The 12,130-nt window shown below is 40.0% G+C and overlaps 1 long non-coding RNA gene across 1 annotated transcript; it reads right to left on the reverse strand.

The window, feature by feature from the left end:
* Positions 1 to 1,472: 1,472 nt before the first annotated feature.
* On the reverse strand, positions 1,473 to 10,898 carry LOC309497071. The gene is made up of 3 exons (XR_014205350.1): positions 10,859 to 10,898; positions 2,239 to 2,372; positions 1,473 to 1,701 (listed from the first exon to the last, which is right to left on the reverse strand). It is a non-coding gene; the product is annotated as an uncharacterized lncRNA (long non-coding RNA).
* Positions 10,899 to 12,130: the final 1,232 nt, after the last annotated feature.

Raw genomic sequence — 12,130 nt, forward strand, 5'->3', positions numbered from 1 at the left:
TCATTTTTTGAGATATCAACCTAAAATGTGGATTTTTTGGAATTGGATTGTGGAACACAACTTGTTCAGATTTTTTGCTTTTATTTTCTTGCAGTTATAGAGTAAAATATATTTTGTAATATATATATAGGCTATTTTATATAAAATATAAATAATTATATTTTTAAATTAGTACATTTAAATGAACTCAAACTTATATAACTTTTGTTCTGTTTCACTTTCATAATTTATTTCACTTAAACAATAATTTGGCAAATGTCTTCTTTAAAACAAGACCAACCATAGGTCTATATTCCAAAGCATTCTTGAATTACAACCATTTAAAGGAACCGTATGTAAGAAATGTATTTCAATTAATAATAAAATGGCCCTGATATGTCACTAGACATTAAGAAATCATGTTCATTTCAAATACTTATATCACTGACAACAGTAGTCCGGCCAGGATTTTGTCATTTAAAAAGTGAAGTTGCAGCCCTCAACTGATGTTGATGTTGTCATGTTGTGTTTTGACCTGATGCTCCACCCTCCACCTATCTACCAATCACGAAGCCAGTAGTGTTTCGGCATCCGGGTTGCCAGCTCTGCTCTAGTTACCACAGCTGCAGCTACAAACGTGTCGGATAAAAAATATCTAACATTACGAAACCTAAAAGACCTCGTTATGAATCCGAAATACGTCGTGACAAAGTCCGAAATAATAAAGTCCGGGGGACTGTTTCTGGGGGACGAGTCTGAGGGAAGAACAGGAGACAAATGTAAGAAGAATGCAGAAGACAAAAGGTAGGTAAAATAAAAAGTGAACCCCCAGAAACAGTCTCTGCAATAATAATCTCTGCAATAATAATTAATAAAGGCTGGTTTAAAGTACTTCTTCCTGCCTCTAATATAATTGCTGACATAATAACAACCCATTGTGACATATGACCTGGACATGTTCTTGACAGTTTCTGTGAAATTCACCCTTTAAGTGATTTGTAAATTAATTTAATTATTTTACCCCATTTCAACTTTCTTTCCCTTTTACTATTTGGTTGTTCCATCATTCCAGCACTTTTTCTCCTCTCCTCTCCTATTTCCATTTTCTTTAATGAATTATTAAGAAATATTAATTAAATATTATTCAGATGGCAATAAAATCACAGACTAGCCCCTCTAAATGATGAAAATGCCTTACAACCCCATGAGAAACAATTACCGGCCAACTAAGGCTTTAGATGTTTTTGGTCCATGGATGATGTCAGCGCAACGCATTAGATGTGGCCTGCATGAGCGTGAGAGCTGTGATATTTTTTATCATAATTACTGATATAATGTTATCGTCCAGATACGAAACTTACACACTAAGGTGTCTACACACTGTAGCACTCATCCCACCTGCCACACACACACACACACACACACACACACACACACACACTCACCCGAAGTTGGCCGCCATTGTGCTTATTGAAAGATTTACAGATTGCACCAGGTTCTCCAGCTGCTCATGGTAGCCCCCCACATCTTCCAGCAGGACCTGCAGAACACTGCGGGGGAACCCAATGAGTCCATTGTTGAAGACATGCTGGCCCCGATTAGCTCGATTGTAAGAACCAGTCAGCTTGTGACTAGAATTAATGGCATTTAGGGCCTCCTGGGCGTTGTTTCTGAGCCGAGCCTCAAGCTGAGATTTGGATTCAATAATCCTACAGGTCGGTCCTGTCAGAAAACAGAGCGTGACATGCAAACGCTCACACAGCAATTTATTAGGTACTGGTTCTGTATTTAAAGCTGCAGTCCATTACGTTTGGTTCTCTGGCGGTTCATAACCAAAACTGCATGTGTCATGTGTAAGAACATTGTAGCCGGAGCTGCTTCTCTCTGTTTATGTCTATGACGAGTCACGCAGGTACTGGGATACTCCGCAGGGACGCCGACCTGAACCAGTATAAAATAGTCTGAATATAATAACTTATTATAGATGTACAGTAGTGATTCAGGATAGGATAAAAACACGGTTTGGAAAATGGATTCATGATGTACTCACTCATTATATACATTTTGTAAATTTTAAACACAAAAAGGTTTTGGACTGCAGCTTTAATGTGTGCGTAGAACAAAACTAAGATTGTGAGATGGGAGAATTGGTAGGTAGTTCCTTTAGTTCAGAGCACATTCACACACACACACATTTTTATATTAGTGTTCCTCACTCTTAGTGTATGTTTGTGAGATTTGTGTATTGGTGTATCTCACCCTTATGCAGAATCTCAATATGGGGCTGGGGGTGGGGGGTTATGATTAATACAACTCCGAAAGCTGCCAAAATCGGCATTAAAAAAGGGTGCGCCATGGTGTCAGTCAGATCCTTTTCTGGTCAGCAAGTTTATCTGTGTAAAAAACATAATATTTCACCAAATAGACCAAGAAATGTGCATTCATATTTTTGACTGAAGAATAGTGTTGATGATAGCAGGGGCATTTCTAGAGTCTGATCACTACTGGGTCATAGGCCCCCCAAGAATGTTCCAGAAGTACGTATAAATTTGTACGTACAATTGTTAAACAATAATAATCTATTTAAGCAATTGTTTTTCATACATTTTTATGTGTCTTATGGTGCTCCTGCCCCTTAAGGCAGTGCGCTGGGAAAAGAAAAAAACGGAGAGAAGAGAAGCGAGTTGTATGCTAGTTAGGCGGCTGTTCATGCCAAGGGGGTAATCCAGCACCCGGAAAGCGTACCTTCCCTGGGGGCCGCCATTGGTTAGCAAGCCATCACCTGCTGTTAGCATTCCATTGACTCCCATTCATTTTGGTGTCACTTTGACAGCAAATAACTTTGCATCTGAGGCGTTTAAAGACTCTATTTATCCATTGTTTATTTCTAAAGAAACACAACAATGTATAAAAGGCTCCATTACCTTGTATCTTACGTTATGGCCCCGTAGAAGCAGTTTTTGTAAAAATAGGCTAAAGATTGCGTCATAACCACGCGACTCTCTGTCGCTCAGTAGAGAAATAATCGTATAGACAGGAGCAGAAGCTCGCAGGCAATCGGGGGGGACGTGGAGGCATAAAGTCCGATAAAGTTTGAGTCTGCGCAGTACGCTCAGCCATCAGGAAGTGAGTGCTTCTAACTGTCTTCACTTTTCTCCTTTGAAAGTCTACGGGGTCGCTGTGTCCATTTATTACTGTCTATGGTTCATGCTGTTATGCCGATGCTTCTGATTAAAAAAGAAACGTGAATTACCACCATTGTAACCCGTGTTTTATTTATGTTACCCACGGTGAAGAGACAGGAGTTATCGCCGATACGGCATCAAGAAATAAGGGTTACAGACTGGTGGCAGCGGTTTCACATTTACATTTACATTTAGTCATTTAGCAGACGCTTTTGTCCAAAGCGACTTACAAATTGGGACTAAATTAAGCAAGTCATCGTGAAGAGGCAAAAAACAACGCCAGAAGTGCTCAAAATACGAAGTTCAGGCATTATTCAGAGTAGCATAAGCCCGATAAGCGAGAATTTACAGGAAAATATATATATAAATTTTTTATTTATTTTATTTTTATTTATTTTCTTATGAGGTTAAGTCCAAATTATGATGAGTCCGCCATTGCTATGGAAAGATTTAGAAGGTTCATAGCAGGTCTTGACCATGTTCTCCAAGCAAAATGTCATGAGCATGGCGCTGTAGCAAATTAGCTCTATGAAATATTAATAATCAATAATAACTGGTTATAATTGATTATGAATATTTGGATCAGTTAATATAATTAACTTACTGTCGTAAATTAATATTACAATCAATTAACCTGTTTGTCCCGTGAACACTCAGGATTAATTGTTTATTAACTCTAAGAAATGTACATTTCCGGGGCATGGGAAATGTCTTTCTTAATTTACAGCACTACTAAGAGCAGTAGCAAAGATCTTAAATGATTATTGACTCCAGTTATGAGCTTGAGACACGGACAACTTTACGTGTGACATGAACAAGATTTTATTAGTCTAAACACTTAAACTACTCTAACATACACACACATACATGCATACAGTTTACCAAGGGAAAGAGAGCTGAAGCAGAATACAGGAAAGCAAGAAATTATAGCATTGTTTGAAATTCAGCAGATCAACAGCCTTGAGCAAACCATCAGTTTAGTTCTAACACGCCACTGTCACCGTCCCGTATACGGGACGCCTAAGTTTACGTCACTATATTACAATTAAATCATAATTTAATCATGACAAACTATATATTGTTGGAAAAGTCTAAGACTCCTTAATAGATATTTCAGCACTGTTTTTTGTTACAATTTATGCAGGAACAGTAATAGATGAATTTATGACAAGAGCGCACCTCAAAAAATCTACATCATAACAGGAGTTCTGGCGTTTGTCACAAAAAGTCGACGCACACACTTTTAATAATTGAAACTTTGGTTTTCTTGCTAAAAGTTCATAATAAAACATTTAATCTAGTATTTGTCAATAAAAAAATATAAAATAATATTATCTTCTAAAAAGTATAACATGTATATTATCCTCTAAAATATTATATTATATATTTTTATCGCCTTTTTTATTACATTACATATTTTAGTAGTTATCATAAATTAGGTATCATTTGAAAGCTTACGATCTCAGAATTCATCCTGTGAAAACTGTTTTGAAATTGGACATTGTGTTACCATAGAAACGGTACTCTAAATTATTTTATCAGGCTCCTCCCCTTTTGGGCATCATTATGTTTCATAATTTATGCTAAAAATATTTTCTAATCTTGACAAAACACATATTGTCAGAAAGGTCTGAGTCTCAAGGTTCCATATTTTGTGACAGAAGTGATATTTGGACAGAAATGTATTCATTTGTTATGTTAGAATGCATACAGTTAAATTCAATGGAATTCAATGACACCCGGTGGCTATTTTTGGTAATACGCCTAAACAAAATCTCATGGGAACTTCAATTTTTGTGATATCAACTTCAAATTTGGAACACAACTTGGTTAGATATATGGCTTTCATTTTATAGTAATTTTTTTGTAAAACATATTTTGTAAAATATATATTTTATATAAAAGAAAAATATTAAATAAATTATATTTGATTTAATGTAAATTTAAACTTTCATAACTTTTTCATACTTAAATTTTTCTGGAGCTGTGTGAGCCAATGAGAAGATTTCCCTTTGGAGGGAAATTTTTACGACCCATTGTCCCTTTGAACATGCAATTTGATTGGATGTTTAACACAAGAATCTTTAAGATGCTTATAATACTAATGCGTCACAAAGTTAGCAGAATGTAATGTAAATTAACAAAACGGGGATGAAGATTGGAGTTTATAGATACCAAAAATGCCACACATTTGATTTGGTTAACCATATTATCCAAAGTCTGAAATATTAACCCAATAGAGTTTACAAGAATACAAAAGACAACCACATTAAAGGAAAATCATGAGATCGGAAAATTAGATACATGTTTACACATTTCTCAAATGGTTATATATAGAATATATAGAATTAACAGGGTTTATTTCTCCTTCTCAGTGAGAATTAAGTAAGAGTCGCAGCTTTCTGGACATTCTTTTGGATCGTAAAATCCTCTTATCAGTCTCAGTGTGTCCTGTAACAAGACACCGCGTTCTGCCAGTGTGTTAGCTTAATTTGGGATGTTAGTTTTTGGGGGAAGTTTCACAGGCATTTGTTGGGAGAGTGAGTTTGCTGGATTATTCATTAAATAAATGAATAATTTGTGTGTGTCTGATTGGTCCAGACGTTACAGCGCTACTAGCCTAGAAGAAGCATTGGCTATTGCTTGTAAGTGGGAACGAGCACAGGAAGGTCTCAGGCTTGCACTCCTTTCCCATCTCAGTCAAAAGACCAGCCTGACACTAAATTCATCAGCAACTTCACCCAGTGGTGAATTGCTTTCTGCGATGGTGTCCGCAAAGACTGCGTCATCTGGGGACATTTCATCAGAAATCATGACTGCAATAAAGCAACTAACTGCTGATGTTAAGATTTTCAGGATGGAAGTCGGTCACTTAAAAAGACAATATGATCACAGTTTTCAACATGCTTCCTCCAGTCAGAAAGACTACTCACCTGAACATGGTAGAGATAAACATTGTTACTCCCCGGTCTCATCCCAAAGGAGATATCCATCCTTACCTGCATTATCTCCACATCGTCGAGATGACCCGTATTCCTCCATCCATCGAGATGGTGACAGACAGCGAGGCTATAGAGATCACCACTTGAGCCCATCTCCACATTATAAAGAACGCCACGTCAGCCTGTCTCCACATCATCGAAATTGTCACGCCAGCCTACCTCCACATTATTGTGCTCAACATGCCAGCCCTACTTCTCATCGTCATAGCCAACGTGTCAGCCCGACATCTGATCATCGCTTACATCACACCTCTCATCATCAGGATCGTCATGTGACAGAATTGCCCTCCAACAAGTTTTCTGGTGAGAGATATGGCCCACGATCTTCTAGTGACCATCTACCCTCGTCTGGTGATCATCATGTCAGTTTCGACGATGGGGATGTTGATCTGTAGGGAAACATCTGGTAGCAGGTACTATGGGCCAAGTATCTGCTGAGTCTATGAGCGGGCCCAAACAAACTGAACAGGTAACTTCTGTTACTCCCACACCTTATGTTTTTGCTATCATTGAGAACATTGCTGTACAAGCATTTGTAGACACAGGCTCAGAAATATCCTTGATCAGTGAAACACCGAGAATGTCGATTCCCTCTCTCGTGAAAAATCAGTGACTGATGACTATCTAGACACTCTTGGTATGTTGCCTATTACTATTAGGGTGGGTGAGGAAGTGTTCTCCCATAATGTCCAGGTGGTAAGAAATGCTACACCGACTATACAGCATATAGTCCCTATTAGGAGTAGTGCTGTGACTCTAGAGCCCATTATGATCCCTGCCAGGTCATTGTTAGAATTTTAGACCCTGAAATACAGACAATGCTTTTGTAGCACGTACATTAACCTCTGTAAAAGCAGGTGTGACTTGTGTTCGAGCTATGAATCCGACAAGTGAGGATTTTCATGTTCCCTGTGGCACGAGGCTTCCATTCTTTACTCTCTCAACCAGGTGAAGAATACACAATGTTGGAACCCACAGTAGCTCAGATACAGACTCAGATTGATCCCTGCCCAAACCCCAAGGTAGACCTCGGTCAATCTGCATTTGAAAGAGAACAACAGATTCAACTATTCAATTCAATTCAATTCAAATTTATTTGTATAGCGCTTTTCACAATACATATTGTTTCAAAGCAGCTTTACAGAAAGTGCATTTCAGAAATGTACATAGAAAAAAACAGTTAGTTAATCATGTATTAATTTAGGGCATAACATATCGCCGGCGTGGAGTCGTCTCTTCACAGGCGTGGAGTCGTCTCTTCACAGGCTTCGAGTCGTCTCTGCACGGGTGTTGGGGCATCTGAAGTTTCCATGAGAGGCTAGGGACTATGATTTTCAAATATGCAGATATCTTCAGTGCAAATGATTATGACTATGGTCGTACAGATTTAGTCAAGCACACCATCCGTACTGGGGATGCGCAGCCCATTAAGAAGAGGGCTTATAGAACATTGCCACACATATGAGCTGAGATAGACAGGCAAGTTCAGCAGCTCCTTTCTCATGATGTCATCGAAGAAAGCTGTAGTCCCTTGGCTTCCCCTGTCGTCTTAGTAAAAAAGAAAGATGGCAGTTACAGGTTCTGCATTGATTTCAGGAAGCTTAACACAGTCACTGTAAAAAACTCGTATCCCTTACCCCGACCATCAGACGCTCTAGACAGCTTGTCAGGTGCATGTTGGTTTAGTACAATAGATTTGTCAAATGGATATTGGCAAGTTGACCTAGACTCTAATGATAGGGAGAAAGCAGCATTCAATACAGGCAGTGCTTTATATCAATTCAAGGTTATGCCGATGGGTCTCTCCTCCAACTTTCCAACGACTGATGGAGCTGGTGCTTCGTGGACTTAATTGGAAAGTCTGTCTTGTTTACCTTGATCATGTATTGGTGTTCAGTCGGACTTAGCGTTGCGGGTTAGTATTACAAGTATTACATGGTTTACCTTTTGCTGCTGCATATCTTGACGGTATTGTCATTTACAGTAACTCCTGGGAGGAACATGTGCAGCATCTCAGAAAAGTCTTGCAGCGTCTTCAGAATGCCGGCCTAACTTTCAACCCCACCAAGTGTGCTGTAGCTAAACAAGAGTCTGAATACCTTGGCTATGTCATTGGCCAGGGTGTTGTGCGACCGCAGGTGAAGAAAGTTCAAGCCTTGGAGAAGTGTGTGGTGCTCCAGACACGTAAGGACCTGCAATCTTTTTTGGATATGGCTGGATTTTACCATCGCTTTGTTCCTAACTTCTCCAGCAGGGCTGCTCCACTAATGGACATGGTGAGGGCACGTTGCCCGAACCAACTGCAGTGGACTGAGGAGAGATTGAAAGCCTTCCGGGAGCTTTGACAACTAGCGCTGTGCTACACAATCCTGACTCTAGTCGACCTTTCATTGTACAGACTGATGCCTCTGAGAGGGGAGTAGAAGTCGTCCTATTGCAAGGGCCACCAGAGAGCCGACAGCCAGTGGCTTACATCAGTCGCAAACTGTTTCCGAGAGAAGTACGTTATTCTGCTGTTCCCGCAGCCACTCGTTGTCCTTTCGGAGCCCAGAGCAAGAAGGCTCTAGATGCTCGAGACGTTGGTCCACCTCCGTGAGCCCTGACTCAAGGGATCCAATGCACTGATCGTGAGCTGCGACCATGGAGTGAATGTTTTCTAAATACAAAGTTCTGGCATGAAACTCTAGATAGTGCAGGCTAATAGGTCCTTTTACTCACCTATTCATAATCACATCGTTATCTATAGGGCGCAGCTGATTGGTTACTGCTACAGAATCAGTAGCCAATGAGCACTCTGCTTAACCTTCAAATACTTGGGTAGCATTAGCAAAAAAATCTGATCATAAAAGGATCATACATTTTTTTTTATTTAACTTAAAATTTATTTTTTACAGAATGAATGGTCACAAGTGGCTGCTTTCTTCCTGGAAGGAAGAGGAGCTAACTGAGCATGTGTAATATGAATATCATCTCAAACTCAGCGATCATCCAGGGGGGGCGTGAGATAACTTAAAGGGCTGGTATAATGCCCTTTTCACGAGATGTAAAATAAGTCTCTGATGTCCCCAGAGTGTGTATGTGAAGTTTTAGCTCAAAATACCCCACAGATATTTTTATATAGCATGTTAAAATTGTCACTTTTTTAGGGTGAGCAAAAACGCACCGTTTTGTGTCGGTTCCTTTAAATGCAAATGAGCTGCTGCTCCCGGCACAGAGGGCGGAGCTTCAACAGCTTGCACTCACACAGACAGGCACTGACAATTTCTAAAACCTTTAGCCTTTTATGTTCAAACCGGAGTTAGACAATGATGGAGAGTAGGGCTTTGACTTTTGCCCAAAAATCATATTCGAAGTTCGTTTGTTTATTAATATTAATAATAGCCTTGCTAATGAGCTCGCGATTCACAACTTCACCAGGCGTGAAAAAGCCTCGGAATCTGAATTGAAAACAACGTTTACAAGCAAACACATTTACAAAAAAGAATGCCCATAACAGGTTAGAATATTAAAGGATGCCTAATATTCGTTCGAATATCATAATTTTTTTAAATATTCGAATTATATTCGAATAACGAAGTTCGGAGTCAAAGCCCTAATGGAGAGACTAAAGAAGAAGTGACAACATGTAGAAGCAACAGGACATTTCTGAATGGTTAGTTGATGAATTTATGTAGCTTATGTGTAGTTATCTTCTAGTCATTGATTAGCATTTTCTGTTATGATAATCTGTTAATCGTGTTCCGGGGCGGGGTTTATGTAAATATTAGCGTTAGTGATGTCACTAACCCGGGAGGAAGCTCGTGTAGTTGTTGTAGTCCTTAAAAAACCATGTGCTTTGAACTTTGAGAGTTGTAACTTTGCAGATGTTGGTTGTGCTCAAACAGCAGCATACACACTAACTAAAGTTAGAATAGTGAAATCATAATCAACCACCCCTTTAATAATTTGAATGGATCCTTATAGCTATATGCAGTCGATTGGCATCTCCCTGTGGTCTTGTTTGGAATGGCAGGCTGACGTGCTTATTTGTTCAAGTTACTGAATAACTGAGCTAGTAAGTAAAGAATGACTGCAGGGACATTTTTGCAAAGTATGTTTGCAAAAAAGAAGGTTTAAATCTATATTGAATTTAAAAAATAATAACATGGAGTTGAAAAGTAATTAGTAACTAGAATACAAATGATATTGTGAATAAAAAAGGTTGGGGGTAGGCTTGCGGTATTTATTCGGAGAGAAGGGGGGGCCTTGGAGAAAATAAGTCATGTTGCAACCGTCCCCACTGCCCTATTTTCACTGAAGGAACATAAACAGACTACTGGGTCTCAAATGTAATATCTAAAATTCTTGTTTGTCGAACTGTTCTATAATCTCTATCAGAATTGAAATATATTCGTGGATATCTGCACTCTTGAGTGAAGTTGCATAATCAGGAATTGATTTTAGGACCAGGGGCCACTCGCCCCCATTAATTTCAGACCCTGATGTGCGTCAGTCAAGATCCAAGAGGAATGAAATAATAGATTATAATCCCGTTTCGAGAAAGAAAACAACGTAAAATTAAAACTTTAATAAGAATAAAGGTTTGTAGCACACAACAATTAACAGTCAATTTCATTACTGAAGGTTAAAAATCACTCCCTTCTTTATAAAAAATCACATAGTATTAATAAATACAGTTAAGCTGGTAGTTACCTCTTCTCAGCAGTGTCGTGTCGTCTGACTGCAAATCGAGGATTACAAGGCAAAAAGTGAAGAGAGGAGGAGCACAGTGAGGGGGGCGAGTAAACAGTGCTCCAGTAAAATGGGTTTAGTGATGCCCCTTTTGACATTTATTTTTCATCTTCTCTGTAGTTTTAATTTACACCAGAAGTTTTCATTTACACCAGAAGTTTGAATCCAGAAAATGGAAAAGTGCATTGCACAGTGAATATACTGTAATCCTACGGAAAAAACAAACCGCTAAAAACGCAAAGCGTCATCACGCAAAGCGTTCCCATAGCGTCATTTCTCGACGCAACGCTCGTTCCCTCTTCAGGGAACCGAGGTTACAGTCGTAACCGAGGCGTTCCCTTTCAAGGGAACTCCCGTTGCGTCGAGAAATGACGCTATGGGAACGTCTATACCAACGCCTCCATAGCTACAAATGTCTGTCCTGTGTGAAATCCGTAGAGCAGCACTAGGAAGACAAAACATGAGACCCTGGAGCAGAGTCTAGATCCAGAGAGTAAAACCTGACGAAAGTGTGCGGTGAGGACCAGCCTGCCGCATCACAGACGTCCTGTAATGAAACTCCTGAAATAAGGGCCTTAGAGGCCGCCATACTCCTCGTCGAGTGCGACCGGATAGCCAAAGGAGAAGGCTGCCCAGCCGCCTCATAAGCAAGTGAGATAGCCTCGACCACCCACTTGCTCATCCTTTGCTTAGACACCGGGCCCCCTTTGTTAGGGGACCCAAAGCACACAAATAATTGATCACTTTTACGCCACAGGGCAGCTCTGTGGACGTAAGCGTCTAACGCCCGCACAGGGCAAAGCAAATTATTAGCCTCCTGGTCAGCATTTTGAAAGGGAGGAGGACAGAAGGCCTGCAGAACAACAGGTCTGACCACATTAGTGGGGACCTTGGGGATATAACCCGGTCTCGGATGAAGGAACGCTTTAACCATACCCGGAGCAAACTCTAAGCATGACGGAGCAACCGACAATGCTTGAAGATCCCCTATTCTCTTGAGAGAAGAAATAGCCAGAAGGAAAAGAGCTTTCAGAGTAAGAAACTTCTCAGGAACCTCCTCAATGGGCTCAAAGGGGGCCTGGGATAAGCCTTGTAGCACAAAGGACAAATCCCAAGGTGGCACCCTAGAGCGAACTGCAGGCCTCAGCCTCCAAGTGCCACGAAGGAAACGAGATACCAAGGGGTCTTTCCCCACAGACATTCCACCCAAAGGAATGTGGTAAGCACCTATGG

This window comes from Leuciscus leuciscus (assembly GCF_965113295.1).
Source record: "Leuciscus leuciscus genome assembly, chromosome: 4".
Lineage (NCBI taxonomy): Eukaryota > Metazoa > Chordata > Actinopteri > Cypriniformes > Leuciscidae > Leuciscus > Leuciscus leuciscus.